The sequence below is a fragment of the Mus pahari genome, chromosome X (assembly GCF_900095145.1).
Source record: "Mus pahari chromosome X, PAHARI_EIJ_v1.1, whole genome shotgun sequence".
Taxonomy (NCBI): Eukaryota; Metazoa; Chordata; class Mammalia; order Rodentia; family Muridae; genus Mus; species Mus pahari.
This window is the reverse complement of record NC_034613.1, coordinates 106,862,147-106,882,845: the sequence shown is the minus strand read 5'-3', so window position 1 is coordinate 106,882,845 and position 20,699 is coordinate 106,862,147. Positions and strand designations below refer to the sequence as shown.

Sequence of the window (20,699 nt, the reverse complement as noted above, 5' to 3'; positions counted from 1 at the left end):
CGGCCATCATTGGGAAGAGAGGTCCCTAGGTCTTGCAAACTTTATATACCCCAGTACAGGGGATTTCCAGGGTCAAAAAGTGGGAGTGGGTGGGTAGGGGAGCAAGGCAGTGGGAGGGTATAGGGAACTTTCGGGATAGTATTTGAAATGTAAATAAAGAAAATAACTAATAAAAAATGAAAAAGAAATATTTTACAAATGTTGTTTACTTGCATTTTCCTTATTCTCTCATAACACATGACAGTGCTTCATTTTAGTCTTCATTTTTATAGTTTTATTTTATCATTTTTTTATAGTTTGCCTGTAGAATGCATTTTGATATATATTTTTAATTCTGTATTTCTTTATTTCTATATTCTGCATATATTTTATTACAAAATACTTTTTACTTAGTTTCTTGTGTACACATTTTTCAATTTATGATTTTGAATTGGTATACTGCACTTACATATATAATTAATATCTGAGCTTCATTCAATCCTAGTATTCAGAGCATGAGTCCAGTTTGGTTAGTCTTTATTCTTCTTTTACTTTTATTTCTTTTTTTGTTTGTTTGTTTTTTTTTTCGAGACAGGGTTTCTCTATATAGCCCTGGTTGTCCTGGAACTCACTTTGTAGACCAGGCTGGCCTCGAACTCAGAAATCCACCTGCCTCTGCCTCCCAAGTGCTGGGATTAAAGGCATGCACCACCATGGCCGTGGTTAGTCTTTCTTAAGGGTAGAACTGATTTTCTTAAAACTAAAAATTGTCCTGGTAAGTCTGTGATAAAATGACTGAATCATCAAAAGTAACAATAATCTCATAACTAATCTAGAACAGGCCATATATTTCCACCTTCAATTTTAAGTTTTGTACACATTTACAAGGCACAGGAGTATACCTTTATATTTTAACTATTTTTGTCCTGATATATATTCTCTTCCTTTGTTGTTATTCATGTTCTATTCTCTGTCCTGAGTATATCATTATATGTATAATTATTATTCATATTAACATTACTATCAGTATTTTATTTTACTATTTTTATTAGTATATCAAAAACTTATTATTATCAAACAAGTGCATTAATATTTATATACAGTTATACATTTTCATCTACACTCAGAGTAAATTAGTCCATTACTATTGTAGCATGAACTAATACCATGTGAATATGTTCAAACTTCGGTTAAGGTTTTTTGTGCCACATCACAAAGTCTCATAAAGTTTCATGTGAATTTTCCTGATACTATATATACAAATTTGTATAGGGCAATGTTTAGAAAATTGTGAGAACTTATATCATATATAATTTGAATCTCAACAGGGTATATTAGAAGAGGAAAAATAGGCTTATAAATTCTGGTGTTGAAATGTACTATATTAAACTATGAGAGGTAAATTTGTTGTCATACAAAAATGATGCTAAAAATGTCCTTGTATCCAATGTGCTAACATATAATGACATAAGTAAAAAATCTTGTAAATATTTGATATATAAAATAAGTATTGTTGTATTAATTAAAATTATCACAGTGATTTAATTAACTTTGAACTAGTATATACAGTATTTTAGAGATAATTTGAGACAAACTGATAACTCATTTCACCATTTACTAGAGAAAAATTCATACACATATACACAAATCTGAACACAGAAGAATGCTCATATGAAGAAATTTATATTTGTTACAAAATTATAAATTCTGAGCTTCATTCAATCCTAGTTTTCAGAGCATGAGTCCAGTTTGGTTAGTCTTTCTTTTTTTTTAAAAAGATTTATTTATTTATTATATGTAAGTGCACTGTAGCTGTCTTCAGACACTCCAGAAGAGGGTGTTAGATCTTGTTATGGATGGTTATGAGCCACCACGTGGTTGCTGGGATTTGAACTCCGGACCTTCGGAAGAGCAATCGGGTGCTCTTACCCACTGAGCCATCTCACCAGCCCTTGGTTAGTCTTTCTTAGTGGGGAGTACTGATTTCCTCAAAACTCAAAATTGTCCTGGTAAGTCTATGATTATATATATATATATATATATATATATATATATATATATATATATATGCTGTGCTGCATTTTATATCAATTTCAGTTTAAGTTTATAGCACGTGTTTAATGAGGGGATAATATTTTTTAATTGGATATTTTCTTTATTTACATTTCAAAAGTAAATTTACATCTATATTTCTTTATTTACACTTCCCAGTTTCACCCCTGAAAATGTGCTATCTTATCCTTCCTCCCCTGCTTCTATGAGGGTGTTACCCCACCCACCTACCCACTCCTGCCTCCCTGCCCTGGTATTCACCTACACTAGGGAATTGAGCCTTTACTGGACCAAGGTTTTTTCCTCACATTGATGCCCAACAAGACCAGAGAGGATAGTATTTTAAATGCTGAAATTCTCTAAGTTTTAGATAATGGATGGCTACCATTTTGTTTTCAGCTTTCACTTCATATTGAGGCAAATCAGCAGTTCCATGAAGCAATCATCTCCAATTGTTTTAGAAACTTAAAAGGTAAGAATATTTTTATTTCATATATGTATTATGAAAGAAACCATTACTGACTGAGCTAAAAGAAAAGTTAAGTTAAAAGATTATATGAAATAACATTTGTCCTTGTTATTGTGCTCAAAACTTATCTCACTGTGAGCAATGTCCAGTACAATCAAAATTATGTCCTGTTATGTAGATCAAACATGGCAATTAAAATATCAATTAGAATTATCTTTCTGCTCTAGATAGCCCTTTCCAGAACCATACTGCACCATAATGCATTTGGAGTCTTCTGCCATTTTGTAAAGGCAAAATATTCCCTATTAAGGGGAAATATTAGGATAAATATAAATTTAAAGTTATTTTACCCTCCTTGGGTGAATGAAAAATATGTAAAAGTTGTTATTAGTTTTTTTTTTTTTCATAAAACAGTACTTCAATAAGAGTTTGGATAACTGCAATATAGTTTCTTTAGTGGTATTTGGGATCAAACAGTAAATAAAAGCTGATGGGGAGATTGATCATCATTAAAGAGGTTTCAAGTAACTTTATGAGCAAAATGGCATATTTTACAAATTATGACCTTATAAATCCAAAAAGTCCTACATGTGTTAACCAATATTTCTTATTGTAACTTAACAAATGAAGGTTCTAAATCATAATCTGGATATATAGTTTTTATAAAGTTAGTTAGCATGTAAAATCTTCTACATAGAACTACTGTGGAAAAATAAGATTGTAAGTTTATATGAGGGATAAAGAAAAGAAGCTCATTTCTACTGGTGTCTGAAGAATCTTTTGTCTAGTAAAATTCTTAGGCGCTAGAGAGAAGCTTTTGTGGTTAAGAACACTTGTTGCTTTTGTCGAAGACTTTGGTTCAATTTCCAGCATCCACGTGGTGGCTAAAAAAAAATCCATCAATATTTTTACAAACTAATATATTGAAAAAAATCAAATCCTTGTCTTATTCCAAATATATGCATTTACAGTTTCCTTTGTCATTGTTTTACTATATATGCGTAAAAATATATAACAAATATTTGCAATATCTCACCCTGTTTAATATTTAAGTTTAATTTTAAATATATGTAAAATTTCTTGCTATAAAATCATAAATTCTTTTACTCAATAATTTGATTACTGATATCTCCTTTGACTGACATGTTAAGTTAATTTTGTTTCACCACATAGTCTGTGTGACTATGAAAAGATGAATGTAGCATTCTGAAGATTTTCTTAATGGTAACACTATTTTAGATACAAGCATCTAGAGACAAATGTTTTTTGATTCAATTAGTTATGAGTTTTTCTTCTTAGAATTTTAGCAATAAGGTTTAAGAGTTATGACTTAGTGACATTTAGCATAAAGGTTTATTGGTATTGCTTGCTTGTGTTCACAAGGATTTACATTTGATCACCTATATTACAAATTGTTTAAACTCTAAGGTAAAGAATATGCAGATATGTTATATAGTTACTAAGTGTTTTAAAACTTGATGTTGCCATTTGGCATTTGTGTCACCAGATTCTCTTTTTTGTTAAGTCTAGTCCATTCCTAACAAAGATTGGTTCACTGACAAGTACAATTTACAAACTAGTGTCAAGTATTACCATCATAGGTCCATAGTAGTTGAGACTAAGAATTGTACTAGCAAAACAGTTATTACTTGCTTATATCACAAATAAGATAATGTGTATTTATTTATATTTTTTACCAAAATGAGACAATATGAGTTTTTTCCTTAACTCAATATGCACGCATATCTCTTTCACATTTAGCATTTCTTTTGACTATATAAATTCCAGATTTTCAGTGCCATTTTATATTCAATACATTATTTTATAAATTATTTCTTTGATTTTTTTTATTGTCGTATTAAGATTAATGACCTCCCCCATGCCTGCAAAAAAAAAAAAAAAAAATTCATAGGATTGTTTAGTAGTTAGAACACAACAGAAGTCTTACTAGGCAATACAAATACAATGGACAGAACACTAGCTTAACATAAAGATGTCTGGAAGGAGAAATTGAGAGTAGGAATCACTGATACAGAGTTGAATTTTTCACTTGAAAATAAAAACAGAAATGATAGAGAACAGAATAAATAATAGAGTAGGAACTTTCCTCAGTCTTCTCATCCAGTGATGAGCTCTGTTAAGACAGGATGTTATAGTCAAGATTTGAATATACTTTGAAATAGAAGAGAACATGCATGAATATTGATTTTCAAATATTTGCAGCAGTGTAACCCTCAACACATATCCACACTAGGAGCAATACTGAAAGGACTGAGAGTTCTCTCTCTCTCTCTCTCTCTCTCTCTCTCTCTCTCTCTCTCTCTCTTTCTTATATGTAAATAGGTGCAGATGTATCTATGTGAATATGTATATATGTATTTATGTGTATAACAGTGTAACAATAATAAAAAACATTAAATTAAAGAAGAGGTAATGAATTTGAAAGGGAATGGGAGGCATAAGATGAACTGGAATAAGAAGGGGAGGAAATGATGTTGAAACAGTGGCCATATAGGAAATTATCTATCTTTATCCCTATATCCATATGTGATATCAATACATGATATAGTTTGTGTAGCAGGACTTTGTAAGTAGTAAATGCTAACCTATGTTATCATTTTGCTACTTATATTTAATGTAATAAACATAAGGACAAAAATTATTTAGGAATTACTTTTAACAAGTTATAAAACATATAGAAATATTAGACTCAAACTAACAGGAATTCTTTTACTTTGCATGTGTCGCATGACAAGGATTAAAATTAAAATATGACTTAATTACTTGGTAAGCTTTAGGAAAACTATTTGGCACTTAGAGAATTCTAATATAGTTCCAACAGTAAAATCTGAATATTAAGAGTTGAAAGAAAAAAATAAAATAAAAATTAAAAGAAGATAAAAAATAAAAAAATAAACAGCCAGGTATGGTGGCACATGCCTTTAATCCCAGCACTCAGGAGGCAGAGGCAGGTGGATTTGTGAGTTCAAGGCCAGTCTGATCTAAAAAGTGAGTTCCAGGACAGCCAGAGCTATATAGAGAAACCCTTTCTCAAAAAAAAAAAAAAAAAAAAAAAGTTGAAAAGATACAATAAGGTTTCAAAGGACTCGAAGTTATTCATTTGATGATACTTAGATGAATTATGGACATGTAAATATTGAAACTACGAGATAGCATTTTACATTTAAAGAGTGAGTAGTGGTCATTTTAGTGATATTCCAAGTTATGAGAAGGGTATTGAGTCAGAAAAATATTTGAGTTTGCTAAGAAGACAAATTGAGTGTTTTTGAGAATTAAAAGAATAATATACTGATATGTCTTAACATATGTAGATCTCAAAAGAATACTGAAACAAGAAACAGTGGTTTATGCATTGGGTAGCCCATATAATAATACATTTATGCAATTCCTATATCAGGCAAGAATTGCAAAATAGGAATGTATAATTTTTCTCTACTTTCTCAGCATGTATTAATTATTATGGATTTCATTGTTACCTTTTCATGTATATATATAAATATTTTATTATATTATCTCTGTAACACTCTAAGAGATATGCTTTTGATGATTATGAAAGTAGCAAGCATTGGGTAAATGCAGAATCTTAAAAATTATAAAAACTTAAAAACTATGCAGAGACTTAAAAACTATATTTTGTAGTTATAGCTTGGATACAATAGCTGATACATAATGAAAGAACAATGACTCTTCAAAATTAATGAATATTTTTATGAATGTCATAAGGAAACTTAAAACATTTCCTTTCTCTGGAAATTACAGTAGTTGTTTCCACATAATCTTTATGGTCTGAAGTTACATTATGCTCACGTAAGGGTAGGTAAAAGGATCAAACTAATGTTTTCTCATAAAAATGAATGAATCTAAGAATCACTTTATTGTCTTCATCCTGTGGATTACTTTTGAAACAAATTATATTTTAAAGTATTTTTTCTTCCTATAGAGTAATGTGCTTAAAAACAACTACAAGTGGATTTTTAGTGTTGGGGCTGCTGCCGAATGATCTGCAACACTTCTGAATTGCGTATACTTGAAAATTAAAAATGACTTCCAAAAGACAATACATTGTATATCCAAATAGACCTTTGCAAAGGGAAAACCATCTTACCAACCTAAATTCAAGAAGGGTTAATTTTCCATCGTCAAGTTGCAACTCAGAAAATAATATCAGTACCAGAAAGCCAGAAAACCATGAGATATGTCATAACTGGATTCTCTCGATACCTAAAAATGCAGCCAAAGATTCTGAAGTGGAAATTCCTATCCCTCCTAGTCTACACAGATCCCTGACTGATTCTAAAAAGTCTTTGATTGGTTCAATCATGGAAGAATGTGGCAAAGTGCAGATTCATTTTCCAAGTAACAACCAGGGACCACAAAAAGTCATTATTAGCGGCTCCATGGAAATCGTTGAAAAAACCAAGAAAAAGATTCTGCAACTTGTAGAGGAGGAGCAAGCTAAAAGTTATTCCGTGGCTATTCCTGTCAAGTCAAAATATCACCAATTTCTTATGAGTAAAAATGGTGGCAATCTTCAGAAAATCTGTGAGAAGTCTGGGGCACGAATCATTTTTCCTACCTTTAAGAACAAGAACCAAGAATCAGTTACTATCATTGGAACAGAAGAGGCTGTTAAAAATGTTCAAAAAGAGGTAGAGGTTTTACTGAAAGATTTGGAGGATGTGGTAGAGGATAGCATATTGATAAGTCCTAAATTCCACAATTACTTTGTCATGCAAAGGGGACAGCTTTTACGAGAAATAATTAAAGAATATGGCGGTGTGTTTATTACATTTTCTTATGAAGGAAAACAGAGTACAAAAGTCAAGATAAAAGGAGCAAAAGCTTGTGTTGAAGCAGCAAAGAAACATATTCAGGGGCTATTTGATCCCTTGGGATCACAAGTCACAACACAGTGTGTTGTTACCCCCAAATTCCATCCTTTTATCATGGGACCAATATGTTCTCGAATTCAACAGATTGCAAGGGACAGTAAGGTTCAAATAAAATATCCGGACACAGAAAAGGCAACTAGGAAGACACATCCAGATGTTCAGGAAATGGGGAAAGAAAAGGGGGAGAAGAATATTAAAAAACCTGCTTCTACTTCTCCTAAGAAAAATGACACCATGTCTATTTCGGGCAAAGCAGAAAATTGCAGGGAGGCTGCACAAGCTCTTGAGACTCTTGTTTCTATCACTGCTGAAGTCCAAGTACCTTTTTACCTACATCCTTACATCATTGGGCACAAAGGAAGTGGATTACACAAGCTAATAAAGGACTTTGACGTTCATATTCAAGTATCACAACCTGGGGGAAATTTTCACATCATATCAATTATGGGCCTTGAAGCAAATGTGGAACGAGCCAAAACAAAATTGCAAAATCAAGTAAAAGCCTTACAAATGGAACTAGAAGATCAGCCTTTAAGAAATTTCAGGCAAACATTCAAATTAGATACCAAATATCATTCCAAGATCTTTGGTAATAAAGGCATACTTATTTCCCAGATTTGCACAGAATATGATGTCACTGTCCATTTTTCAAAGAAAGGAAACAATTCGATACAAGACCAAATTACCATTTCTGGCTCTAAAAGCAACATCCTCGGTGCCCGTGATGGAATAATGAATTTGCTGCGTAAGATTGAAAAAACAGTTTCCAAGGAAATCCCACTGAACCACCACGTTTGTGCCAACATTATTGGATTTGGTGGAAAATCCATTCAGAAAATCATGGAACAATTCCAAGTAGACATCCGTGTACCTTCAAAAGTATCCTGTAGTAATTCTAGCATCATTGTAAGTGGATCATCTTGTAATGTCCAAAAAGCAATTGATTATATCTTAAGTCTTGAGAAACATTTCCTCTCTGTTGGAAAATCTGATCCTCCATTGGACCATCACAAGCGGGGTGGTCTTTACAACACAGCTACAAGAACATCTAAGAGTTTTGGTAAAAGAAATGTGCTTCGTAATGCAAAATCCACCACATATCCTCCACGTGTGGACAATTCTGAAGATTTTCCCAAATTGAAACACCAAACACCTCCTAAGCTTCACCCTTGGAGACCATAATAAGCACGGGAAAACAAATAAAGGGAAATTGTCCAAACCTCATTACCTGAGCATGCTGTCAAATTTTATTTTAAAACTGAAGTAGATATTGAATGCCTGGCATGTTTCTGACATCTTTCCTATTTGTATATCACTGCTTATACAGTATATAATCTTGTAGTGAAAATGCGGGGCTTGGTACATGACAAATACAGAGGTGAATGCACACAGCCATCCATTGAACTAAGAACAGGGTTTCCAATGGAAGAGGTAGAGAAAGGACCCAAGGAGCTGAAGGGATTTGCAGCTCCATAGGAGGAACAATAATATGAACCAACCAGTACCCCGAGAGCCCCCAGGGACTAAACCACCAACCAAAGAGTACATATGGAGAGACCCATGGCTCCAGACTCATATGTAGCACAGGATGGTATTGTATGACATCAATGAGAGGAGAGGACCTTGGTCTTGTGAAGGGCCCTAGTGTGGGGGAATTCCAGGACAAGGAATTGGGAGTGAGTGGGTTATTGAGCAGGGAGAGGGGGAGGGGATGGGGGGTTCAGAGAGGAAATGAGGAAAGGGGATAAAATTTGAAATGTAAATAAAGAAAATATCTAATTAAAAAAAAAAGAAAAGTAAGTAAATGAGGGACTTGATCTTGAATGCTTGCAATAATTTAGCAAGTCAGCTACAAGTTCTACCCCAGAGTAGATCCTGACACTTTTATACATACTCCCTTAAGAACGTCCATATATAACACAGGTTTCTTAACTTTGATGGCAAATAGTATGCCATTTATCATTTTTGCTATGAAGTTTAGCAACTGTCACAAAGAAGCTACCTCCATATCTTTAGAAAGGAATAGCCCCCTTTGTTTCACAAATACACAATTTTCTCTTTCTGCTTCTTCCATTTCTTCTTTGTTCTCTTTCATAATGGGAAAGCTGTCCTCTTCACACATGTAATGACTTAAAACATAAAAAGAAAAACAAATTGTAGTCAGTACACTGTGTGCTGATGTTCTTTTGTACTACTTGCACATCCAAAACAATATACTGGTGGTATTCCAGAGAACCACAAATGCTAAAGACTATAATATTGCATTGAGTTCTCTCACATAATAGTGCTATATTGATGGGGTTAAGAATTATATGAATTCTTTTGTTGTTGTTATTGTTGTTGTTGTTTTTGTTTTTGTTTTTATTCGAGACAGGGCTTTGGACATACCCTTTAGAGATCTTTCTCTTTTGTTTTTTTTTTGTTTTGTTTTGTTTTGTTTTGTTTTGTTTCAAGACAGGGTTTCTCTGTGTAGACCTAGCTGTCCTTGAACTCACTCTTCTGACCAGGCTGGCCTCAAACTCAGAAATCCACCTGCCTTGGCCTCCGAAGTGCTAGGATTAAAGGCATGTGCCACCACTTCCCAGATAGAAATCTTTCTTGATAATAAATTTTGAAGCCAAGAACAGAATGTTTACATCTTGCTTCCAGGGAACTTTTAGGCCTTGTAAACTTTATATTAATTTGTGTCAATTTTGTTGGGTTATTTGTTTTCTTTCTTTGTTTCTTTCTTTGTTTCTTTGTTTCTTTCTTTCTTTCTTTCTTTCTTTCTTTCTTTCTTTCTTTCTTTCTTTCTTTTCATTTTAGTTTTTAGTTTCCATCACTACCGAAAGAATTGCTGCTACAAACTACAGCTGAGGTCTGAGATTCAAATCCACATTCCCAATTATTTTGCCCATTTCATTGTGCTAATTGACCATATCTTATCTCAAGAGATTTAATCCACCGATCAGTCAGTATAATGAATGCATGCATACCAAACTCCAGAACAACACTACTTTAGAGTCCCAAAACTGACTCAGCTGTGTCCTATCTTGTATTTGAATTAAAGCTACATACCCTCTGTCCCTCCGAGCTTTTTTTTTTTTTTTTTTTTTTTTTTGTTCATTACCCCACAAGTATTCAACCCAAGATCATCAGCTATGAGGAAAAGATAGAGAGGTTGTTGCCTAACAAAGATGTTGATAGACTTTAGGGTACTTTATTCTTCTATACACTTATATATGACCTTTCCAAATCATTGTTAGTGAATGCCTAGCACCACACAGAATATAAGAGAGGTCCTGCTCTTCTGAGTGTTGCAGCTGGTGAGGGACATGGGCAGTTCTTCAACTCTCGTGGACCCATTAGTGACAGCTTGTTCACCTATAGTTGGTGAGGAAATCTCTCCATCTGTGCCATCAGCCAGAATAAAAGAGATAGGGCCAGCTGTCACATCCTCATGACCTCTGGGCCTCCTTTCCTGAAACCAACTCTATTATGCTGCCCAGGTGAGGTACAAAGCCTTATCTGACTGCTACAGTGTGTGAGAAGCAGGGACAGCTCTTCTGCTTTTATGACTCTCTTAGGGTCAGCTCTCCCAACTGGAACCATGATTTCCTGGTGGTGAGGGTAAATAGATGAGTAGTCTTTTTCCCACTATACTGCAAGAGCCATCTCTTTCAGACTCGTGCCCTTTGAACCAGCTTACTTGCAACCCCCATATCCAGGTCAGTTCTTCGATGCTGCCCAGGTGAAGTACAGGGCCTATTCTCCCAAGTGCTGCAGCAGGTGAGAAGCAGGACCAGCTCTAATGCTGTCATGAACCCAGGGCAACAATTTTTACTTGCCCTAGGTGGTGAGGGGGGAGGGGGGAGGAAGGTTTGCAATTCCCAGTACTATATCATGGGAGATGAGAGGTAGGGCCAGCTCTCTTACACTCATTTTTCTATGGGTGGGTGTTCAGCTCACCCCCAACTCCTGCAATATGCAGCTTTACATCTTCTGAGCACTACAACTGACTAGGAATCGGATCACCTCTCCTGATCTCATGCTCCAGTACGAGCTATCCCATGATGCCAAGATGAGGTGTGGACCAAATATGCATAGCTTTCAAACATCAACATATCCTTGGGAAGCAATGCAGACCATGGATGCCTGCCTGGTTTTTGAAGGTGACAGACACTTGAGGCTGCAGGGCCATAGATTAAGACTTAGCCCTCATGGCAACACATGCCAGGTCCCAGATCCTAGGTACATTCACAGTTCCAGGTGCCATCATCTGTTGCGAGCCGTATCATTCGCCATTATAGGATGGCACTGGCTTCCATTGCCTATCTAATAATAATAATGACTCAGCACAAGTCCTCTTTTCCCAGCCTTATGTTATTGAAGTGTTTCTTGCTTTAGCCTATCCCGTGGCAACAGTAAGACACAGAGCACCTGGGCAGTAAACACTCCAGTATATAGGGTGGCCTTGCTAGTCCATTAGTGTTCCCCATAGCATCATGAAAGGTGTTCCTGAATAAAGTGCCATTGAGAAGGATCTCAGGCATCGCATCATTCTTGCTGGTCAAGGCCGGTCGCGACAATCATCAGCTAATCTCATCAGGCATTTATTTCCTCACTACTGTCTAGTCTCCAGTTCTTTCTCTCTTCATTGAATTCACATCCTGTGTCATTTCTGTGTCATTTCAGCACCACTTACTGCTTCCTCTTAGTGGTTCCCAAGGTCTCTGAGTGTCTAGTGTCATCTCAGGAGTGCTATGCCCTGATAGTACATTATAGTCCCCAGGCAGGGGTCATCTCTGTCACAGTCTGTTCATCCAGGCCTGCATAGCATCAGATTCAATATCATCTCAAAATAGCTCCTCCTCTGGACCCCATGGCACCAGTTCCGTGGTCATCTCTGGCTCACTCCTTACCCAGACCACCCAAGTGGCCCCTTGCAAGGGTTTTCTGGCTTGGGTTCACTCCTCTCCAGGACTCAGGTTTCCAGGCTGGGTTCTTCTTTTCTCCAGATTACTCCCCATCCTGAGAGCCCGCTTGCCACTGCACTGATGGTGGTCTCAGGCTAGCTCCCTGTAGAAGTACCCTAGCACTAGAATGGTGGTTGTCTCAGGCTAACTTTTTAAAGGAAATGTTAGGTTACTAATAATTTAGAAATCCATAGGTCAGAATATATCATAGACACCAGCCTCTTTCCTCTCTGCCTATTGATGGGTATGTGACACAGCAGCCATAACTGTAACACCTCTAGGGACACGCAAAAAACTATTTTTACAAAATTAGTTATGGAGAACAATTTGGGGAGAAATGATGTCGGAAGGTAAGATCATTTCTTTCTAATTGTACAATCATTTTTTTTTTAAACATCTTCTTCAAACTCCTGATTTTGCTTCTTTGACTTTCAAAGGACTAGAGTGACAAGCACTTGTCACCATGCCTTGCTGGTAATGTGAATTTTTAATTTTCATGGGACTTAACATGTTTTCTTTATATCCTCATCATCAACATACATTGATAGTAGTCTGGCCCAGTGGATATCACTTTAGAATAATATTGGTTTTGTACTACTGCCCTTATATATTTAAGAATTATAGACATGTAGCTTGACATTTAATTGTAACATAAAATGCTTAGCCAGTATTCTTTTAGTATTTCTGAGCTCATTTAGGGAAAGTTATGATGATTGTAGGAGATATTTTTGTTTCACTTCAATATAGTTCTCATTAACAAATGCTTAGAAATTGTAGCCCTATAAGGTGTATAAATTGTTCAAATTGAACTTGTTAAATACATAATTCTCCACATTAATATATAATTTGAGGTTATTATTCAGCAATAGTTTTTCAAACAAACTATTAGAGAAAATATCTTGCACAGGATGGAATATCAATTTATATTATTTTATCAAATATCAAAAAAATTTCAAAAATCAGAAAAATGACTAAAAGTTGAAAAATAAACCTATACCAATTGAAATATTCCAAAGATAAACTAAAATGCAAGGAAAAGGACAAAATTTTGAAATTTATAATAAAACAAAACAAAACCAAAATCAAAACAAAAGAAAAAAAACAAAAAACAAAAAACAAGGGCTCAGTGATTAAGAGCATTTGCTCTTCTACTGACAACTGGGATTTGGTTCTCAGTACCAGAATGACAGTGCACAAGGACCCAAAGTTTAGTTCCTGAGCATCCCATGCCCTCTCCTGGCTTCTGCAGGCAATGCCTATACACATATATTTTGCCAAAACACTCATACACATAAAATAAACTTTAAAAATATATACAGCAACAATAAATCCAAATTCAAGTCCTAAAGTTTTGTAAGTCAATGTCTAAATTCTCTATCATAAGCTGTAGAGTAATAGACAGCTTCTGATCACTTCTATTCACAGATATATCAAATTAATGCCTGTTTAATGGTCAGGGGCTGTGAAAATCCATTTTCTGGTTATACTTTAATTTACTAGAAAAGTGAGAAACAGTCACATAATAAAGGCAAAAGAATCAAAAGCATACCAAACTGAGAACATGTCTCAGTCACTTTACTATAAAGCCCTGAAATGAGACCCCAGGGCCTGTCCACCCTCAACTGCCCACTTCTAAAGCTTTATAGATTGGCTCCCAATTCTACAGCTCAGCACGAAGAGGGAATCAAGTATATTTCTCTACCACAGAGAGCAAGGAAGTTTGGGCTAATTATATTTCATAATGAGGTTTAGTAGAGGAAACAGCTACAATACCATGATAGAGTACCATAATCAGACTTTGGTATTGTGATAGAGCTAGGAAATACAGATAATCGTATCATAGGCAGCATGGTATACTTAAAAGGGGGAAATACAGAGAGAGAGGTGCGAAAAGAGAGGGAAGAAAGGAAGTAGGAAGGGAGTCAGAGAGAGACAGTGAGACAGAGATAGAGACAGAGACAGAGACAGAGAGAACCTTCTTTTCAAACCCCTAGACAAGGTGCTTCATGAAAAGGAAAAGGGTTTTCTTCTATAATCTTGTTGAAAATACTTAGTGGACCTTTAATTTGGGAATGTTTGCTCTCTTCTATACCTATTATCCTTAGGTTTGTTTTCTCATTGTGTCTTGGATTTCTTGGATGGTTTGTGTTAGGAGCCTTTTGCTTTTTGCATTTTCTTTGACTGTCTCCCTTTGTGATTTCTTTATTGTTTCTATTTCTAGTTTTAGATCCTGGGTGGTTTTGCTCAATTCTTTCACCTGTTTGCTTGTATTTTCTTGTAATTCCATAAAGGGTTTTTGCAGGGCCATATGTGTTGGGGAAGGAGGGGAGTGGGATTGAGAACCCGCATCCTGCCAGAGTTCCAGTGCTCTGGGCAGGCAGATGCTGGAGAACTGTGCACACTTTCCATGAGACTTTGGGTGGGCATCTAGCTGTGTTAAGCCACTGACCTCACACGGTGGGTGGTGGACTAGGGGCAGCCCCAGGTACCAAGTTCTCAACCTTCAGCATCCCACGCTAGATATGGCAGAGAAGCTGAGAACAGAATAGGAGCCCAGGTCCAGAACTCAGAGACATGATCAAACACCTTCTGTCCCATGTAGATGGAAATTACCACCCACCGGGTCCCACCTGGTTTCAAGACCTAAGCTTGACTGGAGACCAGGCTGTCTGTGCATAGCCCATTGCCCCACAGGTTTTTGTGTTTCCTCTTTAAGGATTTCTACCTGTTTACCTGTGTTTTCCTGTATTCCCTTCTTAAAGTCCTCTATCATCATCATCATGAGATGTGATTGTAGATCATAATCTTGTTTTTCCAGTATGGTAGTGTAACCAGGACTTGCTATGGTGAGAGAACTGGGTTTTGCTGATGCCAAGTAACCTTGATTTCTGTTCCTTATGTTCTTACCCTTGCCTCTTGACATGTGGTTATCTCTAGTGCTACCTGCCCTCACTGTCTCTGTCTGGAGGTTGTCCCTCCTGTGATGACAGTAGTGTCAGAACTCCTCAGAGTCCAGCTTTATCTGTGATGCTGTGATTCTGGGATCCTGTGAGCCTGAGATCCTGGGTGTGTCAGAGCTCCTGAGAGTCAAGCTGCCACTGGCATCCTGAAATCCTTGTGTGATCACAATCCTGAGATCCTGGGATCCTGGGTGTGTTAGAGCACCTGCGATCCTAGGCATGTTTGAGCACCTAAGAGTCAAGCCTCTTCTGGGTGTTGTGGGACTGGTTACAGAGCTAGCTCCCAACATCTGCTCAGGGCACTTGCTCAGACCAGAAGGAACCAGTGCCACTAGCTGGATGGGGGTTCCTGTGTCCCTCAATCCTGCTGGTCCCAGTTACTCCTGGTGTTGGGGCAGATGTTGTGGCCTCCTCACCTATATGTTGGGAGTCTTAGAGCCTGGCACAATGACCAGAACATCACCTAAAGTGTAGTATGACAACCACTGGGCATAACTGCCCCAATGCTACCATCAGGGTCTGATTTTTAGACAAACAGATGACATTGGAGAATTAGTTGTCACTTGTTACTTAAAATAAAGTGAGGTCAGTCTCTCCCATGTTCCTCCTCTGCAGAAAAAGCCACTTTATTTTCTTGGACTGATAGCCAAAGTCTGCCTCTGCACTCAATATCACGGAGACCACAGAAACATGAGACAACTCTCTAGGTAATGGACTACTCTTGTCATTCCATGAGCCCTATTGACAGCCTTAATCAAGCATTCAATAAACTTTCATCATGTTTGAGATCAGTGTCTGACTTTCCTAAATGCCAACAATCAGCAGAGACCGTTAAAGCCAGTGAATACGAAGGAACCAGAAGATTAGAACAAATTGCCAGAGTTGGTTTGATGCCAAGCAGAGCAAAACAGTGAAAAGCCAGGTTGAATTAGTCAGCTTGGAGAGGTTGAGCCAGAACAGCTCAATTGAATCAGCCAGCCAGAGTCAGAAAGAATTAGAAAGGGTGAGCTTATTCAGCAGTAAGCTTTCTAGACAACAGCTATATCAGGAAAATAAAGCTTACATTTAGATTTTCTTTTAAGAATTTGTTTCATTCCATCCTCATTAAAAGCAATATATTAGTTTTTGAAAAAAAAATATATATATATTATTTTTCTGAACATTTCATACATATTTATTTACATTTTCCCTCCCTCCCACAACTTTTTAACTCAACTCAGATGGAAACCATTCCTCTTCACCATACTCAGTACTATAGGGTTAGTGGGTCCAGCATCTGATCCACCACAGCATTCTCAGGGAGGCAGGACACAGGAAATTGACCATGCTTACCCTCCGCTGTCACCAGGCAGGTGTTGGGCTATGGAGAAGCTACTTCAGGGGGAGGAGAAAGGGGAGAGTTCTCTGGCTGGATCCTACAGGGATAGTCCTGGCTTGTCAGTCATGGCAGGTTTGAGCTTGGCTTGGAGGTCATGGCTGGGGACACAGAGAGGCCTTCTATGGGAGATTAGAGAGAGGCTCCATAGGCAAAGACCACCTCTATGGCTCTCCACAGCAGATCTCAGTGAAAAGAGCCAGTTCACGGTTTTAAGACATTTATTGTCATGGCAGAAAGTGGATGAGTAAGACTGTACCCCACTTCTCAGGGTGGACATGAGGTTAAATACCTTATGCAGGGAGGAGTGTCTGGAAACAAAGAGTTTATTAGCTAAGTCCTCCAGGTCTCTAGGTACCTCATTAAAATTGAGATTTGTCTTGAGGCAACGTGAGCACCAATCATGTCCTCTACCTGTCAAGGGGCTTGGGGCATTGCCCTTATGTGACTGATGGCCACAAATCTATGGATGGCTGCAGTCTTGTGACAGGAGTCTGTTATCTGGGAATCAGGTTAAATACCTACCATCCGTTTAGGGTCACCAAGGTTTCTAGCCTTAGCTCCACCAGGAACCAGACTACCTTTCACAGTCCTACACAGTACCATATATTTTTTTTCTCCACTAAGCAATGTTCTTGGCTTTGTGGTCGTCTTCTCAAGCATCAGATACTTGGCATGGATTACAACTTAGAGAAAATAGACACATCCTCTTTCAACAGTAAATAACTGCCAGTAACTCCTCATCTAAAACTGGAGCTTCATGCCGAACTCCCTTCCTGAATGATGTTTGGTCTTTATGAAGCTTGCATATATCCTGTGTTTGTTTTAAATCTGTTCTGAGTTTACGTAAATCTCTCTGGGATACCTGTTTGTGCTACTACCCTGCTATGTCTAAGCAATCAGGTTTACTTGTAATCATTAGTCAGCTCTGGATCTTCTACTCAGTTAGCTCCCTTCTTCAATGATCCCTCGAGCCTTGGGAGGAGACATGCATTATATATTCCATACAGTGTAGAATATCTTGCTGTATCTTACCTCTATTATGGTTAGTTATGTATTTCTGTCCTAATCATCACCTAATGCAAAGATGCTTTTGTGATGAGGACTAAGAGATGCCTTAATCAATGGTTATAATGATAAAACATTAAAAGTTTATTTCAAACTATGTAATTTAATAGCATTATAGTTATAGGCCCTCTTCTAGAAGATATTATATGTAAAGTCACAGGTTCTTGGCCTAATGATGGTGCCTAATTTGGGTTTAAACTTGTGAGTTGCGCCTTAAATCCAACCAGAATGTAGTTGATTATTGCCAGGGCATTCATGCCACTATTGTACTAGTGGACAATGGAATCCTAGGACAATAATTATTGTAGTTGACAGGATTTATAATTGGGAAAGATTAATTACCATGGTTCATCTTTAGTTAGATTGTTTGTTTTCATGGTGTTTAGTTTTGTGAATTATTTATGTATTAAAAGTACTTTTATTTGATGTATAGCTGGGAAATATATTTTTGCATTGTGTAGGGTACCTTTTGCTCAAATAATGAAGTCATTTGTGAGTGTTTCTGCCAGCAGTAACATTCTAGTCTGGGTCAGTCCTAAAAGGCAGGGCTGGGCTGAAAGGGAAAAGATGGCGAAAAGAGAAATAACCAGGCTTTGACAAGATTTCCTGATCAAAGCCCAAATACTTAATGAAGTACCCGGTTTAAATACCATGGGAAAAACCCTTCTCCCAACCCCAATCTTGAGGCTGTAGTTTAGGAACAAACAGGTAGGCAGGTCTCCAGGAGATGCTGTCTCTGTAGGATCTAGGCGCCTCTCAGCAGGGAGTAGCATCTGCCTGGATGCTATTGCTCAGCAGGACAGTGGCAAGCATAAACAAGGTATCAGCCTGGCAGAAATCGCTCAGGTGGTGTAGAACAGTGGCTGTGGAGGTCTGGGAGGCTCTAACACATTTGTTATATAAGAGTAAGTCAATCTCATGAATTCCTATGTATTAACTGATGTTTTTAACACCTGTGTTATTGGAGGATTAGTCAGTGTGGTAATTACTTAATAATAGAACAGATATAATTAATGTACTATTATTGGTATTAAATTTATATTGAAAACATTTTATTTTATAATTAATTATATGGAAGGAGTATTTCTAGAAATTATAAGGTATAATAGTTTGTTATTGAGAAAATCGCATGAAAACAGTTATGCATACAAATTATTGGGAGGGAAATTTATTGTTAAAACTGAATCTCTGAAGATAAACAATTTATATACAACTAAATTTTATTTATCTTCTCAAAAAATTATTTATCTGTATAATTCAATTTTAAATAAATATATAGAGATAGAGTTTTAAAAAGTATGAGAAAAACAAGTGGTGAAGCAGATTGAATCCCTGTTCTGTACCATATACCTTTTGTTTCAAGTCCCTGCCACCCCTGGTGGGGTGGAGAACTTGTAGGAGCAGGAGGTCATGTAAGGTTAGAAGGTTAAATAAATCCAGATTATTTTAGGCAAAAGGGTTAATCATGATCTGAGTGCATCCTCAAAGAGGGGCCAGGGATAAAAAGTCAGAATCAGTTTTCCCAGTAGTTGTGCACCACATGCCTGTTAATTGTGCCAATCATGATTATGTTGAAATAACATGGTGACTAATAAAAATAATACGACTGAGATATATTTTTTAAATTTTTGATTATTTTATTTTTCGTGGGGTTTCTAATTATTTGTTTTAATATCAAAACAAAATGCAATTACTAATTCACCCCAGGTTTGGAAATATCTCCAGCATACATTCGCAAACACCAGATATTAGCTCCTTTTCAGACACTGAGAACATTCCATATTTGGACATTTACTATTTACGTCATGTGGTTACCACCTCCATTTAGCAGTTAGATACATGGCTGTCCATAATCAACGAAATCTCCTTTCTGTTCACAAATTATATGTTTTACCCTCTCACTCCACAAGGGCATCACCATTCCGTTTAATTTCTTGTCCCTCTACTTGTCAAATGTATTTCCGCATAAAAACATTTGTAACATCTGCATTTTACTCTGGAATTAAAATTAAGTATTCTCACCAGGCGTGGTGGCACAAACCTTTAACCCCAGCACTCAGGAGGCAGAGGCAGGCAAATTTCTGAGTTCAAGGACAGCCTTGTCTACAGAGTGAGTTCCAGGACAGCCAGGGCTACACAGAGAAACCCTGTCTCGAAAAATCAAAAAAAAAAAAAAAAAAAAAAAAAAAAAAGTATTCTCATTCTCTTTAAAGTGGAAAGCCACATTTGGTCCATTTGCATTACTACCAAGGAATAGTCAAAATAGTTAATTCCTGTGAAGCAATTGGACTTTCTTTCTTTTGGAACCAATGTCTCTTTGATGGGAACATCTTCACATACTCCCACTATTTTTTCAAAATCCTGCTGGTGTATTTGGCATATTTGGGTGTATGCTTTCCTGTAGTCTGACTTTAACCCAGTTTCAATATATCCTCTTGTAGGAGGAAGAGATATAATGTTTTTTAGATCACATTCTTGACATAACAGACTTCTTATTCAATGTCTAGCTCACAGTCCAGTATTCTCAAAGATTAATTCAGAACGTAAGTTTGATGTAAATATGTGTTCTTGAAAATCTCAGCCTTCCTTTCTCATAATGCATCCTGTGCCCTTTGTCTTATTCTAAGAATTTCCAGGAATTTACAGATGTGTGGTTCCTTGGATACTTCCTTGGATAGCTCCTCTGATGCTAAAACAACATCTTTGCTCTGCCCCGGCCCACGGGACACTTTATTTCATGGTCCTTGAAGGGGATCACAAACCTAGAGAGAAATGGGAATAAAGAAAGAGACTGAGACCATGCATGTGTGTCACAGTCTCTTTTACTAAGGGGAGATGCTCAGGTTATATACAATTTGGAGAGGGGTGATCAAAGGTATACAGTGAGAGAAATAATTGGGAAGGGTTATTTGCAAGTCTAATACATTT

At 36.7% G+C, this 20,699-nt stretch overlaps 1 non-coding gene and 1 pseudogene across 1 annotated transcript; one reads left to right on the top strand and one right to left on the bottom strand.

Annotated features, from left to right (window-relative positions):
• Positions 1 to 6,561: 6,561 nt before the first annotated feature.
• Positions 6,562 to 8,595, top strand: LOC110313302 (annotated as a pseudogene).
• Positions 8,596 to 12,528: 3,933 nt separating this feature from the next.
• On the bottom strand, positions 12,529 to 12,656 carry LOC115063230. Its single transcript, XR_003843110.1, has one exon. It is a non-coding gene; the product is annotated as a small nucleolar RNA SNORA17 (small nucleolar RNA).
• Positions 12,657 to 20,699: the final 8,043 nt, after the last annotated feature.